This window comes from Rhinolophus sinicus, chromosome 1, assembly GCF_057876585.1.
Source record: "Rhinolophus sinicus isolate RSI-liver-muscle chromosome 1, RSI-T2T, whole genome shotgun sequence".
NCBI classification, from domain to species: Eukaryota; Metazoa; Chordata; class Mammalia; order Chiroptera; family Rhinolophidae; genus Rhinolophus; species Rhinolophus sinicus.
This window is the reverse complement of record NC_142501.1, coordinates 129,780,287-129,796,279: the sequence shown is the minus strand read 5'-3', so window position 1 is coordinate 129,796,279 and position 15,993 is coordinate 129,780,287. Positions and strand designations below refer to the sequence as shown.

Sequence of the window (15,993 nt, the reverse complement as noted above, 5' to 3'; positions counted from 1 at the left end):
GAGCTGAAATATATACTGTAATAAAAGAAGAAACAGAGGGAAAAATCATAGAATACCACCACACAGAAATAATAGACAACAACAAAAAGGCAAAGAAACAATGGAGACAGGCTTACCAGAAAACCAAAGATAGAAGGATAGGAAATCCTCACATATCAGTAATCACCCTAAATGTAAATGGACTGAACTCACCAATAAAAAGGCACAGAGTAGCAGATTGGATCAAACAACTAAACCCAACCATGTGCTACCTCCAAGAGACACATCTCAGTTACAAGGACAAACATAGACTCAAAGTGAAAGGGTGAAAATTGACACTCCAAGCAAATGGTATCCAGAGAAATCAGGTGTAGCTATACTGATATCAGATGAAACAGACTTCAGGGTGAAAAAGGTAACAAGAGACAAAGGTGGACATTTCATAATGGTAAAGGGGACTATACAACAAGAAGACATAGCTGTCATCAATATTTATGCCCCCAATCAGGGAGCACCGAAATATACCAAGGAACTAACAGAACTAAAGGGAGAAATTGACCAAAACACAATTATACTAGGGGACCTAAATACGTCATTGACGGCTAAGGATACATCATCCAAACAGAAAATAAATAAAGAAATATCAGCCTTAAATGACACATCAGATGAAATGGACATAATTGACATTTATAGAGCACTTCATCCTAGAACATCAGACTATAGATTTTTTTTCTAGTGTACATGGAACATTCTCAAGAATAGACCATATATTGGGACATAAAACTAGCCTCAGCAAATTTAAGAACATTGAAATCATACCAAGCATATTCTCTGATCACAAGGCTTTGAAATTGGATATCAACTGCAAAAAGAAAGCAGGAAAAACCACAAATACATGGAGATTAAACAACATACTTTTAAAGAACAACCGAGGCAAAGAAGAAATTAGAGGAGAGATCAAAAGATACTTATAAACAAAGGACAATGAAAATACATCCTACCAAAATTTTTGGGATGCAGCGAAAGCAGTTCTAAGAGGGAAATTTATATCATCACAGGTCTATCTCAAGAAACAAGAAAAATCCCAAATAAATAACCTCATGTTACAACTAGAAAAAGAAGAACAAATAAAATCCAAAGTCAGCAGAAGAAAGGACATAATCAGAGCAGAACTAAATGAAATAGAGAACAACAACAAAACAAAACAAAAAAATTGGAGAAATTAATGTGACAAAGAGCTGGTTCTTTGAAAAGATTAATAAAATTGACAAACCTTTGGCTAGACTCACTAAGATAAAAGGAGAAAAGACACTAATAAACAAAATCAGAAATGAAAGAGGGGAGGTTATCACAGATGCCACAGAAATACAAAGGGTCATCCAAGAATACTATGAAGGACTATATGCCACCAAATTCAATAACCTAGAAGAAATGGACAAGTTCTTAGAAACATATAGCCTTCGTAGGCTGAATCACGAAGAACTGGAAAATCTAAATAGATGCATCACCAGTAAGGAAATTGAATCAGTCATCTGAAACCTTCCCAAAACCAAAAGTCTGGGACCAGATGGCTTCACTAGTGAATTCTACCAAACCTTCAAAGAGGATCTAATACCTGTCCTACTCAAACTCTTCCAAAAAAACTGAAGAAGAGACAATACTCCTGAACTCATTTTATGAGGCCAACATTACCCTGATACCAAAACCTGGTAAGGATAACACAAAAAAAGAAAACTACAGACCAATATCTCTGATGAATACAGATGTAAAAGTTCTAAACAACATTCTAGCAAATCGAATGCAACAATGCATTAAAAAGATTATTCATCACGACCAAGTGGGGCTCATCCCAGGAGCACAAGGATGGTTCAACATACACAAATCCATCAATGTGATACATCACATAAACAAAATAAAGGACAAAAATCATACAATTATATCAATTGATGCAGAAAAAGTGTTTGACAAGATACATCCATTTATGATTAAAACACTCAATAAAATAGATATAGAAGGAAAACTCCTTAACGTAATAAAGGCCATATATGACAAACTCTCAGCTAATCTCATAATTAATGGTGAAAAACTGAAGCCCTTTGCTCTACATTCAGGAACACGACAGGGCTGTCCCCTATCACCTCTTCTTTTCAACATAGTGTTGGAAGTCCTCACCAGAGCAATCAGGCAAGAGAAAGAAATAAAAGGCATCCAAATTGGGAATGAAGATGTTAAATTGTCACTCTTTGCAGATGACATGATGCTCTATATAGAAAACCCTAAAGATTCCACCAAAAAGCTATTAGAAACAATCAACGAATACAGTAAAGTTGCTGGCTACAAAATCAACATACAAAAGTCCATTGCATTCCTATGTACTAACAATGAAATCTCAGAAAAAGAAATAAAAAGAATTCCTTTTTCAATTACAACAAAAAGAATAAAATACCTAGGAATAAACTTAACCAAGGACATGAAAGACCTATATGCTGAAAACTATAAGACATTTTTTGAAGAAATTGAAGAAGACACAAACAAATGGAAAGACGTTCCATGCTCATGGACTGGAAGAATCAAGATAGTTAAAATGGCCGTATTACCCAAAGCAATATACAGATTAATGCAATTCCCATCAAAATCCCAATGGCATATTTTAAAGAAATAGAACGAAAAATCATCAGATTTGTATGGAAACACAAAAGACCCAGAATAGCCAAAGCAATCTTAAGAAAAAAGAACAATGCTGGAGGTATCACACTCCCTGTACTACAAGGCAACAATAATCAAAACAGCAGGGTATTGGTAGAAAAACAGACACATAGACCAATGGAATAGAATTGAGAACCCAGAAATAAACACACATAAATATGGACAGATAATTTTTGACAAAGAAGCAAAAAACATACAATGGAGAAAGACAGCTTCTTCAATAAATGGTGCTGGGAGAATTGGATTGCCACGTGCAAAAGAATGAAACTGGACATCTATCTGTCACCATGTACCTAAATTAATTAAAAATGGATCAAAGACTTAAGCATAAGACCTGAAACAATAAACTGCATAGAAGAAAACATAGGTACTAAACTTGTGGACCTTGGGTTCAAGGAGCAGTTTATGAATTTGACTCCAAAGACCAGGGAAGTAAAAGCTAAAGAAAATGAAAGGGACTATATGAAACTTAAAAGCTTCTGCACAGCAAAAGAAACCATTGACAAAATAAAGAGGCAACCAACTGATGGGAGATTTTTGCAAGCAGTACCTCCAATACGGGGCTAATATCCAAAACATACAAGGAACTCATACAACTCAACAACAAAAAAACAAACAACCCAGTTGAAAAATGGGCAGAGGACCTGAAGAGATATTTCTCCAAAGAGCACATACAAATGGCAAATAGACATATGAAAAAATGCTCAACATCACTAATCATCAGAGAAATGCAAATAAAAACCACAATGAGCTATCACCTCACCCCAGTCAGAATGGCTATCATCAACAAGACAAACAGTAACAGAGGCTGTGGAGAAAAAGGAACCCTCATACACTGTTGGTGGGAATGCAGACTGGTGCAGCCGCTATGGAAGGCAGTGTGGAGGTTCCTCAAAAAATTACGAATAGAATTACCATATGACCCAGCAATCCCTCTTCTGGGTATCTACCCAAAAAATCTGAAAACATTTATCCATAAAGACATGTGTGCTCCAATGTTCATTGCAGCTTTATTTACAGTGGCCAAGACATGGAAACAACCAAAATTTCCTTCGATAGATGAATGGATAAAGAAGTTGTGGTGTATATACACAATGGAATACTATTTGGCGGTAAGAAAAGATGAAATAGTGCCATTTGTGACAACATAGATGGATCTTGAGATTATAATGCTAAGCGAAATAAGTCAGACAGGAAAGATAGAGAACCATATGATTTTACTGATATGTGGTATATAAACCCAAAACAACAAAAGAACAAGACAAACAACTGACAGAACAAAAACTCATAGACACAGACAATAGTTTAGGGGTTAATAGAGGGTAAGGGGGGAGGAGGGCTCTAGAAGAGGGTAAACAGGGTCTAATGTAAGGTGATGGAAAGAACTGACTCTGGGTGGTCACCACACAATGTGAGATATAGATAATATATTACAGAATTGTACACCTGAAATCTACGTAACTTGACTAACAATTGTCACCCCAATAAACTTTAACTTAAATAAATAAATAAATAAATAAAATTTACATGGAAACACACACACAAAAATGTCATTAAACTTATTGTGTAGTTGTTGCTTTAAAAAGTTCCATTTTGGTGTAAGCCTGATCGGTATGTTCACCAGAAGCTCTGTAAAAGAAGGCCACTGTGTAAGAAGCCTGCCTTTTAACGCCTTGGGCATTGTGAAGGGAATCACTGTGTAAATTCCATTAACTACCTCTCCAGCAAGTATGCTATACATTCCTATTAGAAAAAAGAGCGCTCTCTCTCTCTCTCTCTCCCTCCCCCCCCTCCCCCCTGCCTCCCTCCCCCTCCCTCCCCCCTGCCTCCCTCCCCCCTCCCTCCCCCTCCCTCCCCCCTCCCTCCCCCTCCCTCCCTCCCTCCCTCCCTCCCTCCCTCCCTCCCTCCCTCCCTCCCTCCTGACTGCTACACTCTCTGATTGGAAAAGGTTAGTCAAAACGATCTTTATTTCCTCAACATAGAGATGGATTATGTGGCACTCACCAGCTATTGGAGACTGACATATAAATGCGTAAACATCAGAACACTTTAGTAAGTTTGCTGTGTTGGAATGAAAGGTGAACAGCTTTGGTGCCAGGCAGACCTGGGTTCAGATCCAATTCTCACCAACTTTGTGCCCTTGCAAGAAATATTGTTTCTGTATCTGTGGACTAGAGATGTTAATATGTTAGTATCAGGAGCTGGTGGAAGATTGAGATAATAGGTTAAGTACTCAATCTGACTCCTGACAGAAGGACATTTTAGTAAATTCATAATGCAATTTAAGGGTTTAGAGGGTTGAGAGAATAGACGTTGATGAGTGGAGACAGAGAACATACACACTACCTACAGTAACTTTTCTCATGAAGAAAAGAAACGAGATAGGGCAGAAGCTTGAAGAAGAAATACAGCATAAGGACTCTTAAATTTTTGGCTTTTATAATTTTGTGTTTAGCAGAAGCAAAGGAGAAAGCAAGACAGGACAGTTGTGAGTTACTAGCTCACTCATTTAGTAACTAACATATTGTGTGACATCTACCAGACACTGATCTCGGGACTGAGGTCCTGGTAGTGAACAAACAAGTCCCTGCTTTCTTGGAGCTTAGGTTCTAGTGGGAAAAGACAGGTAATATAATCTCATTATAAAGGTAAGTGCCATGAAAGACAGTTAAGGAAGAGACAGAAAACAGCAAGTGATAACATGGGGTTGAGCAGCTGCTTTTGGACAAGATGGTCAGGGAAGGCCTTCCTCGTCTCTGGGGAGCTCGCCAACGGTGTGGGGTCCCTGAGGAAGCACGAGGGGCCTGGAAAGAAGTGTGGGGTCAGAACAGGGTTGGAAATACTCCGTTTCCTTATTCTAAGATGCACGTTTTTTCACTTTTTAATGTTTCGGGATTTGAGGTGGACGAGTTGTATACTTAGAGAGTGAGTTCTTCTCCCTTATTTCCCTCCACCCCAGAAAAAGTAAATTTATTTGTGTTGTATAATTAAAGAAAAGTAGAAAGAAGGGATGGTGAATGCGTTCCTACTTGATGACCTCTCTTTTCTCCATGAGGTCTTAGTCACTTCAGGCTGCTATAACAAAGTGCGTACTATAGACTGAGTGGCTTGTAAACAACAGACATATATTTATCACAGTTATAGAGGCTGAAATCCAAGACCAGGTGCAAGTATGGTCAGGTTCCGATGAGAACCCTCTTCTAGGTGGCAGAGTGCCATCTTTTCACTGTGTCCTCACATGGCAAAAAGAGGGCAGGAGAGTTTTCTGGGGTCCCTTTTATGAGGACATTCATCCCATTGATGAGGGCTTCACCCTCATAACCTCACAAAGACCTCACCTCCTAATACCTTCACGCCTTGGGTTAGGCTTCAACATATGAATTCTGACGGAGCTCAGACATTCAGTCCATTATAAGAATAATGCCCAAAATCATTGACATGCGAGTAGAGAGCCATGGGGGAAAGGTGGGGAAGAGAGAGTGCCTCAGAAAAGCAACCTAAGACCTAAGCTAGCCCCACTGACGAACGGAAAGAAGTCTGTTAGGGATAAGAAACAGATTGTGGAATGGGTCTGCAGTTTGAAACTAGAAACCTTAAATTTGTAATGTTGTCCAATGTTCACAGTGGTTAGAATTCTCCCACACGAGGCAGCCAGCATGGGAGTGGAGAGCGTAATGTGGGGCCAGTTGGGTTAGATGCTGTAGGAAGACAGCTGTGGGGTGAACCCACAATATGCTGGGAGTGTCCATGGATAATCAGCCATGAAACCAACTCCAGAACCAGGACTACCTACCTAAGTACCCACACATCCAAACGTGCAGAGCCTCCAAGAAAAGAGAACGCAGGTGGACTGCAGCATCCCTCCATCTCTTCAGAGAAAATGGAGAGTTAACTCTTACATATTCCTAACCTCTAGATGAGAGGACACGTTTCTTTCAACCAGTTTTGTAGTTGTTATCCCCAAAACAGTAAAGATATAAGAGGAGAAGCCAGGCAGAATTCAGAACCAAAGGATTCCTAAGTAGTCCCACAGCTTTTAAACTCTGATGACTTTGCTGTTTGTAGTACGGTTACTCAGGTAGGTCAGCATCTGACTGCATTAGCTGTAGCTCAGAATCTGTGCACGCTCGTTTGTTGAGACTCAGCCAGTCTGGTCAGCTCCACAAAGGTCACGCCTGCAAATCCAGTTACTTCGGTAGTAGTCAGTGCCGAAGTGCTTCATTTCTTTTTCTTTACTTTCTTCAAAGTGTGAGTATTGTTGGTGGTCTCTCTATGTTAAGATGAGGTATGTCTTCATTAAAGAGATAAGTAACAGTCAAGAAACTTACCAAGCAGGAGTTTTAGGGAATAATTATGAACATAACAGAGGAATACATGGTCCTGTGCATTGGTACTTACAAATCGTGAACTGTTTGACATAAAAGCTGAGGCATAGAAAAGCTTACAGCAAAAATAAAAGAAAATTGTAAATCACTGTGAGTTGAAGATAAATCAGAAGTGAAGATAAAACATCTGTAAAACTATACTATAAAGCAGTGAAACAATTACTTCAATGTTTAAAACGCAGTTTGCACACTCCTTAAAGATACCCGATCTATACATATAAAGGTAAATCTACTTTTGAAATTACAGTATAAAAATAAGAATACGTTTGTGATTCCAGGCCCCTGCTTTTAACGATACTGTTGTTGAAACATCGTGACCTTTACGACTTTCATTTCATAATCATGGTATTTAGACCAAAAGGCAAGAACCTTCGTGTGTCCTAATTTAATTGTTCCAACTGACTGCACATTCTGATGTTGAAACCTTATCTTTTTGTTTATCCCACTAACAAAAAGATTTTCTTCACCAACTGTTATCTTGTTAGTCGTCCCAGATGCTTAGCTGTTCAACTGATATTGAAGTGGCTGTAAGATTAAAAAGAAGGGGCCCATTTTTAATTAGTTGGCGGAAGATATCTTGCCACGAGACATCCATGCAGCTTACTAAAACTCTTTTGCAAGAGATGTTTCCCTGCTCACCAGTCCTATTAAGAAACAGCTGACTCAGAAAATGTCAGAGTCTCCTGGAAAGACTGTGCGCACAGACATTGGTTACGGGTGTTAGGACGTCAAATGAAGTGATTTGCTGTTTTTACCTGGATGAAGTCCAGTGACCAAGGTCTCAACTGTGTGACTCAACTGAATATTAACAATTTTAGTATTATGAACCAAAAAATAAATTTTAAAAATGGTAGGATGGGGTTAATACAGCATTTCAAAAGTTTCTGTTTGTCTTGCTTTGTGTCGCCCATAGGTCATTAGCTCTCGGTTCAATTTTTATACTACTCGTTAATTCTTAGATTTCGGTGAAGATACAGAATTGGCTGTTTTGTAATAATGAATAAAATCTTGTGCATATTTATAATTTGTTGGCCAAAAAGCTAAACAACTTCATCTTTCTAAATGTCTTAAAAATAAAAAGATTTATAAGTTTTCAATTGTTTTTCATCAGAAGCACCCAAAATCAAAAAGGATCCTTCCCAGAAACAAGGACTGATAAGAAGGGGTTTCATTAAAAGGAAGGGGAAATTCATTGAAACTGAGGATTAGTAAAATGTAGTATTGTAAATGATAAAGCTTTTTAAATTTTTTTTCCACTTAGGACACTAATTATATAATTAAGTATCTTAAATTCTTAATGATTTCCTCTGCAAAATGCTGAGATACGTGAGACTGCTTTCAAAATGCGGGTTCTCCTGCCCCTACCCTCTGTGAGAGCCCACATGTTTTTCCTCCTGAACTGAGAACTCTCACCGCCGTTGCTCTCACAGTCCTCCAGAGATGTGGCCGGTGTCACTAGGCTCCGTTGTCACAGGACACTGAGCCCTGGGCTTCCCCCAACTCCTGAACCGTCTGCTGGGAAATTTGTTTTCTTCCCTGCAGGTTTGAGAGCAACAACAATTAGCATCAATACTCAATATAAACAAAAGCAAGGAGGAGTGTCCCCATAAAGCAGCTCTTTAAAATGCACATATATTAAGTCCTGTTCACTGCTGTTGTCCATCTGATTAGCACTTTGTCAAGTGGGATGTAAAAACTGGGGGCAGCGACTGAGAGAGCCAGACAGGATGGGTCAGATGCAGGGAAGGCTGAAGTGGATGGCAGGAGAGAGGCAGGAAAGAAAAAATGCTTTATAGTTGTATTGGGAACTTATTCACGAATAATAGCCATTTCTCCCCTCTTTCCTTCATTTACCTCTCAAAAGAGAAACACCAGTTGTAAGGAGTCGTTTATAGGATCAACATGCAGGATTTGTGTTCTTGTTTTCCCATCGAAAATAAATGTTAGGAACCTCATGTTTGTTGGCAATAGAAAGTGGAAAACTAATGTCTGCCCAGCACCTAACATGTAGTAGGTGCTCGCTACCCTGGCACCTTCATGGGGATGTTTTTCATTTAATCCTGATCGTGACCTTTGTAGCCAGAGGCTATTAGTATGCCCATTTTTCATAATTGAGAACATTTAGGCTCAGAAAGTGACTTTCACAAGACATGAGACAGAACCAGGAGTTGAAACCACATCTGTCTGAACCCCCAAACCTACGATTTTTCCATTCGAGTCTATGATAGTGGCCATAACCATGAGTAATAGCTCACAGTCCGCCTGTAGAGGTGGAAAGAGCTCTTGGAGTCACATGGGCCAAGGCTTGAGTTCCAGCCTGTTACTTACCAGCTTTGAAATCTTTATTTGTAAATGTGCGTCTATATAACTCCCAACTCAGGTTATTGTGGGGATGAAATGAGATAATGCATGTGAAGTATTTTGCACAGTACCTGACATAAAATATTCCTTATCGTTGGAATAATGTCTGAGAAACAGTATTGATAAGTGCTAGGAAATAAAGAAGCTCTGGTGCTCAGAGAAAGAATTCTTTTTCTTGCTAAGCTAGGCAGTGAATTCACTATTTGGCAAGGCAGCTGTCAAAGGCCTGTGCTAAAGAGAGGGTGCCCAGATATCGCCGGTGTTATTACAGGAGTGGGGGTGGAAGAGTCAGGTAAGAGCACAGTTCAGCAGAGCAGGGCAAGTGTGCCAAAGAGAATGGACAAAACTAGACTCAGGATACAAGGTACCCCATTGGGAATGTGCTTATTTCCTTGGTATAGTGTCAGATTTCCTGAAATTTGGGTCCTGGATATAATGACTCTAGAAGGTCTTGGAGCTACAGATATATGGACTAGAAATGATATTTGGCATCCTACGTCCTTAGAAACAAAAGAACACTTGTGCCTATGCCAACACATTTTACGGTGTACTCTCTGCAGTCAGCGCTCAATAAACTCCTGTGACTGTTGCTGCAGAGCCAGGACAGTACCTTGGGGAGAGGGAAGGCAATGGCTAAATGTGTTTATGGGGTTTTTCAACAAAATTAAGTTGAGCTCCCCTGTGTTGTGAGGCATTTCTTTTATCTCAGAAGTCTCCAGGGTTTTACCATATTTGCTTTAACCAAAGACCATCCTGGGAAACAGTTTGAACCCCAACTGGAATTTATTATTTGAAAGCCAAGTGGGAGGGAAAAAAGGGATGCCAACAAATAAAATTGAAAATAGGGTTTTTCAGTTTAATAAAATTAAAACCTAAACAACACCTCAAACTTTTTGGCTCTTTCATGGCTAAGACTTGGCAGCATTTTCATTCTGTGCCTGGATCCACGGAGCCCATTTCAAGAGCAAGGACACTCCTGTCTTTCCCTACCTACCCCACTCCCTGTGGAGCTCAGGCCTGTGGGCCCCAGTAGATGGAATCATGGAGTTCTGCCCACATCAGTGAAAAGGACAAGCGGGAATAGCTTTGTTCAGAAGCAGTGAAGGAGGCCTTGGTTCTGCCCCTGGAAACCAGGAAGTGATTTGTAGCTGTCTAGAGAGTTGCCTGCCCCATATACTTGTTTCTTGTACTTGCCAGCTTTGTTGTGAAGCAGTTTGATCAAGTTGGCTCAGATGGTGGCACTTACTATACTATTGAGCCCTAGTTCCTCCCTTTGCTGCCTCTAACAGGCAACTGAGGTCCCTCAGATCAAATTCTTTGGTGATAATAGAAGACGAGGAGGAAGACACACATTGCACTACCTCCAAACAAGTATCTGGCAACCTTATTGGATTTGTCAGAATTCTATGGCTAGTAAGTAAGTGGCAAGTTCTTTAAAAATCTGCTTTTACCTTCAAATGACTGTTAATTTTCCATGAGTTCTCTCTACTAGGTGGGCTTTCAGAATCGTTTAATGGTAATTTAAGTTTGGGGATATGACAAGCCATTTTTATTTCAAATTTTCTCTTTTTTTCCCCTCCTAAATATTCACAGGTAGTATTATATTTTGGAATTAATTAGGGCAACTTGTATATAATTTTCCAGAATGCAGGAGTAGAAGATCACTACTTCAGATTGGAATGGGACAGATCTGGGTTACGTAGACTTGGGCACATTATGTAACTTCCTCAAACCTTCTTTTTCTGAATCTATAAAAGGGGAGCAATAATAGTTATTTGCAGTGTTTGTGTGAGGGTTCCATTAAAAGCTCTAGCACAGATTCTAGACCATAATAAGGACTCAGTATCTATTAGTTTCTCTTTAATCCACAGTTAGATCAGTTTCTGTAAATGTCACATTTTAAAATAGTTATTTTTAATATGCCTAACATATTAAAAAACAGCCCACTTTTAAAATCCTAATATTAAGTATTCATGCTGTATAATTGTGCAAAATTAATTTTACTGAGTGAGTGAGCCTTTTATGTTTTTAGTTAATAAAAGTCCATGTTTAGTGCCTGAGAGTCCTGTGCGTCTCTTAAACTGTGTTATGGGTAATTTTTCAGGATTTCCAGAAATTATGAATGTCAGTGGAAATTTCTACCTCTCATTATTTAGTGCAGAGCTCTGTGAGATCTGTAATTTAGTAGGTGACAGGTGAGGGTTTTTTGGTCACGCCATCTGTGAAAGGCCTCGTAAGTGTGTATCGGAGTAAACCACTGGTATAGCTACATTGCAAAGAAAGGCTTCTTGCAATCATACCATCTTAGTGTTCTAGAGTTTTAAAAACTTAACGGCATTTTCAGCTTCTCTAAAACTATAATACTTTAAAAGAAAAAAAAAAAAGCCCATAACTATTCTAGCATAGCTGACCTTGATTGCAAATTGCCTTGTTTTATCCTAAAGAACCAAACGCTCGGAGGAACAATCGTTAGGACTCCAGTTGTCCTTGGGAGGTAGTTAGCTCTAATACTTCTCAGTGCTTAACTGTGGGGGTAGTTATGCACTGCCTGTCAGATTATTAGATTGGTTTCCTTGTCATTAGTAGTGCCTTTCATTAAATAGGCAAGAAAAATAAAAATAAAAACGTGAGACTCTCTGTGTGTAATCTAGACACAATTATTTGTTCACACATTTACCCATCATGAATATCCTAAAAGATAGCCTTTCAAAAAACAGATTCAAATAGGAAACCTTTCTTTTTCCTTTCCTTCAATCAACAAATATTTATAAGCACCTCCTGTACGCCAGGCACAGAAATTCAGGGTATTCAGTGGAAAATAAACACCTATTCGACCCTGACTTCTTAGCCCCCAGAGTCCCCACCCCAAAGCCCACCACTAATACTAGTTTCTTTTCTTTCTTTTCAGAGACTTCCTGTGCATATACAGGAATATATTTGTGTGCGTATCTCACTTTTTTTGTTTTAAATCCAAATAATAGCATACCAAATCGTACATCTTGGAGAGTGTTCTATATCAGTCTAACTCATTCTTTTTACTGCTGCGTGGGATTACATTGTTTGATTATATGAGTTCCCTGTTGCTAGACATTTAAGTAATTCCTACAGTTTTGTTTTGTTTTTTTTTCTTCTATTTTGGTGGCCTTTGCTTTTTCTCCTTCTTGTATTTCTTCTAACACATCAGTTCCATTTCTTACCTCTTCATCCTTAATGATTCTGGGAAATGGGACTCAACACACCTTCGTGGAGACCCTCACCCTTGTATGTACTTCCGATAGATCCAGGCAAGCATGAATAAGTTAAGTTTATCCAACAAGGCCATATGTTTTCATCCCACAGGTTGCTTGTGATTAGCTTGTGGTCGTTGACCATGATGCTGACTGGTAAACGTGTCAACCTCAGTCTCTACTTCTTCAACTTGTAGGGAATTTGAGGAGAACTAACTTTGGCAGGCGCCATACCTGTCATCTAGGACTCTGTCATTTCAAATTGCCCAGGCTGCTCACAGAACAGTATTCTTCCTTGCTGGGACTCTGGAGGATTTCCTTTGCTCCTAGACCATGGTTGGCCTCCTTTTCCTTTGAATGTCATTGCTCTTCCAGTGTGATGTCATTTTCACTCCACTCTAATGTACAGACTTTTGAAGATCAATGGTAGCACATTAACTTTTCGTGCATCATAATTAGCTCACTCCCTTGTGGAATAGGTCTATAAAGTTACCGAGTCTCATTTCTAGAACCCTTAATTGTCAGAAGGTTGCTTTCTTACATTTGGTCATAAAAAATAGGAAGCCCCTGCCCAACGTAAGTCTTTAGAGACTTCAAGTTGACCTTGACCACTGGTTGTTGCTTCAGCTGCATCTTCTGTTCTTTGTTATTTCTGCTTCTCTTCATGTTGATATTACCATCTGCTGCCTCTGAGGCTCAGTTTTTCCATTTCTAGTTGATTCTCCTACTCTGCACTCTAATCCCCCCATTTTCCCCTCTATGTCTGTCTGTTCTTTAAAGCAGTTTCTTCTTCAGACCTTGCTTGCTTCTTGGACTATTTTAGTCTGTACCCCAGAAGCATACTTTACTATTCTCTCTTATTTCCTCAGATGGTTAGTCAGTTAGCCCCACCTATCCCTTTATTTTAAAGGGTTTTATCATGGTACTAACCCATTGCCTTAATCTGGCCGTGAGTGAAATTGAATTAAAAAAATAATAATAAACAATTTTCCAGTGATGTATCCTCTATTTCTTTTTTAAGTTTTAAAATTTGAAAATGTTAAAGTTTGCGTTTAAATTGTCTTTTTTTTCATTATTTTAAGAAAAAATTCTAGCTGCCACCTGTACGTTCTTTATTTCAGCCATTAATAACTTTATTGCCACTTACAAACTCAACAAGTAATTATTACATTTCTGCCACCTGCCCAACACTGTCCTAGGCCCTGAAGACACAAACCCCCGCCCTCAGTGCATCCACTCCACTGGGGGACGGCGGTGGACCCACAAGGTGGAGCAAGGGTGGTTGAGAAAACTGAGACAGGAAAGGGAGTAGGGCGTTCAGAATGGAGGTACAGTTAGATAAGCAGTCAGAGAAAAGCTTACAAGGATGAAAGAGGCCATTTGAGCAAAATTTGAAGGAAATACTGCAGCAAGTACTGGGGCTTTATCTCGAAGAAGAGAGTCTGGACAGTGAGAGCAGCAAGTGCAAAGACTGAGGACGTGGGAAAGTGGCGCATTAAAGAACAGCAAAGAGGCCACATGGCGGGAGAGGAGCCAGCACATTAGGCTCCGGGAGGCAGATGGCAGGAGGCCCTGTCGGCCATTGCAGGGACTTTGGCTCTGGCTCTGACATGAAGAGCCACTGGACACTTTTCAGCAGACAAGTGAGGTGATATGCTATGATATACTATTGTGACATATTTCCAAGAGGATTTATGCTTAAGGACACAGTAGTCTTCCTTTCAGCTCTTCTTGCTGTAAATTTTTTTAGCTCAATCAATGAGGAGTATGAACTAGATATAAATTACGTGATGTTTTCTCTTCTCTTCCTTCCTCACCCCCATCTGTTATGTAGATGCAGAGACCATGGTTATTATTAATGTAATGATTTAATGGGCCTGGTCTCTAGCTAACCAAAAGCTATCAATAATTTTAAGCTTTTTACAAACTTGCAATTCCAATTTAATATATTTATTTGAAGCGTCAGTACTTCTTCCAAAAAGATAAGAAGATGAGGCTTCAAATGAAGGATTTAAATTGAAAGGCTATGAAAATAAAACTAAAATATAAGTAAAATTATATCGTTAGGTGACCCTGGCGATGTAACTGACCAATCAATTTACTCATGAACTTCATGGTAGCAAAGCTAACAAGGAAAACAATATAATTATCCTATGCGAGTTTTCCAGACCATAGTATTAATCTTTTTCCTTCTTACTCTAATACAAACTACCATGTAAACTATGTTTTTAACATACTTTTTCTTCCCCAGAGGTTACTTCCTAAAATGAGTTGGTCAGTATACATTTCAATCTTATTGCTACTATGCTACTTATTTGTTTATCTGGAGAATATCGTTTTTGGTGAAAGAATCAACTTTCTGCTAAAATTGTTAGTTCACTAGCTGTAGACATTAAAATCAAGATTGATTTAGAAAAACATTTTTAATTTTCTCTTTCACCGCCAGCTACCTGGGCAGAAGCGGTTCATCTTTGTACCCTTGGCATCCCCTAAACAAATAGTTAATCCTTTATCCGTAACTCTAAAAATCTGAAAAGCTCTGAAAACAGAAAATTTTATCAAAAATTGGGTACCAAAACTCATTCAGAGGCAAAATCTGAACTGGCTAAAACTATTTAAAACTACTTGTCCTACTTTTGGTGAATAGTCACTCATGTATTTTGCTACAGAAATGGTAATAGATTTAATTAGGCGTGCTCTGCAGACTCTGATGGGTGTTATGTAACATTTCATGTATGCATCTGTTACTTTTCTAAAATTTGAAAGTGTAAATTCCAAAACACATTGGGCCCCAAAGTTGTTAGAAAAGGGATTGTGGGCCTGTAATAGCCAATTCCTAGAATAGAGGGGGTACCTAGTAAATGTGAGTTGGAGTGAAGCCTCACTAAAATGAGGCACTCAGAAATGAGAAACTTTTCTGCAGCCAGGATTTACAACCTTGAGGCCTCAGGAATAAAATAGATGATTCAGTCCTTAGAAGCAGTGCATTGAAATGCTTCCTTAATTGTTCTCTTAGAGTAGTTGTAATTGGTCTTCAGTCATAATAAATCCAGGGAATATGAAGTGTTATTTTATCAGTTAAAATTGTTCCTATCAGTGTCCTAGCAAGTGCTTTTTGTGTGATTTATGTATTTTTTATGTTATCTCTGTATCTTTACTTATCACTTGGTATCTTTTTGTTTTTCTTCAACATTTTTTTAAGGTGTCACATCAGCTTTTTTAATACTAGTGATTTAATTGCAAAAGCACACATAAACAGTTTGAAAGGTGTGAGAAGAAATTCACAAGTCACATGGGGAAACAGCAACAAAGCTAGCATTCATTCTGGAATTCAT

General features: G+C 38.8%; 1 protein-coding gene across 9 annotated transcripts in view; it reads left to right on the top strand.

Moving 5' to 3' along the window:
• Nucleotides 1–15,993, top strand: part of ZNF438 (zinc finger protein 438) — a 202,071-nt gene that overhangs the window by 181,334 nt on the left and 4,744 nt on the right. The window lies entirely within an intron of this gene.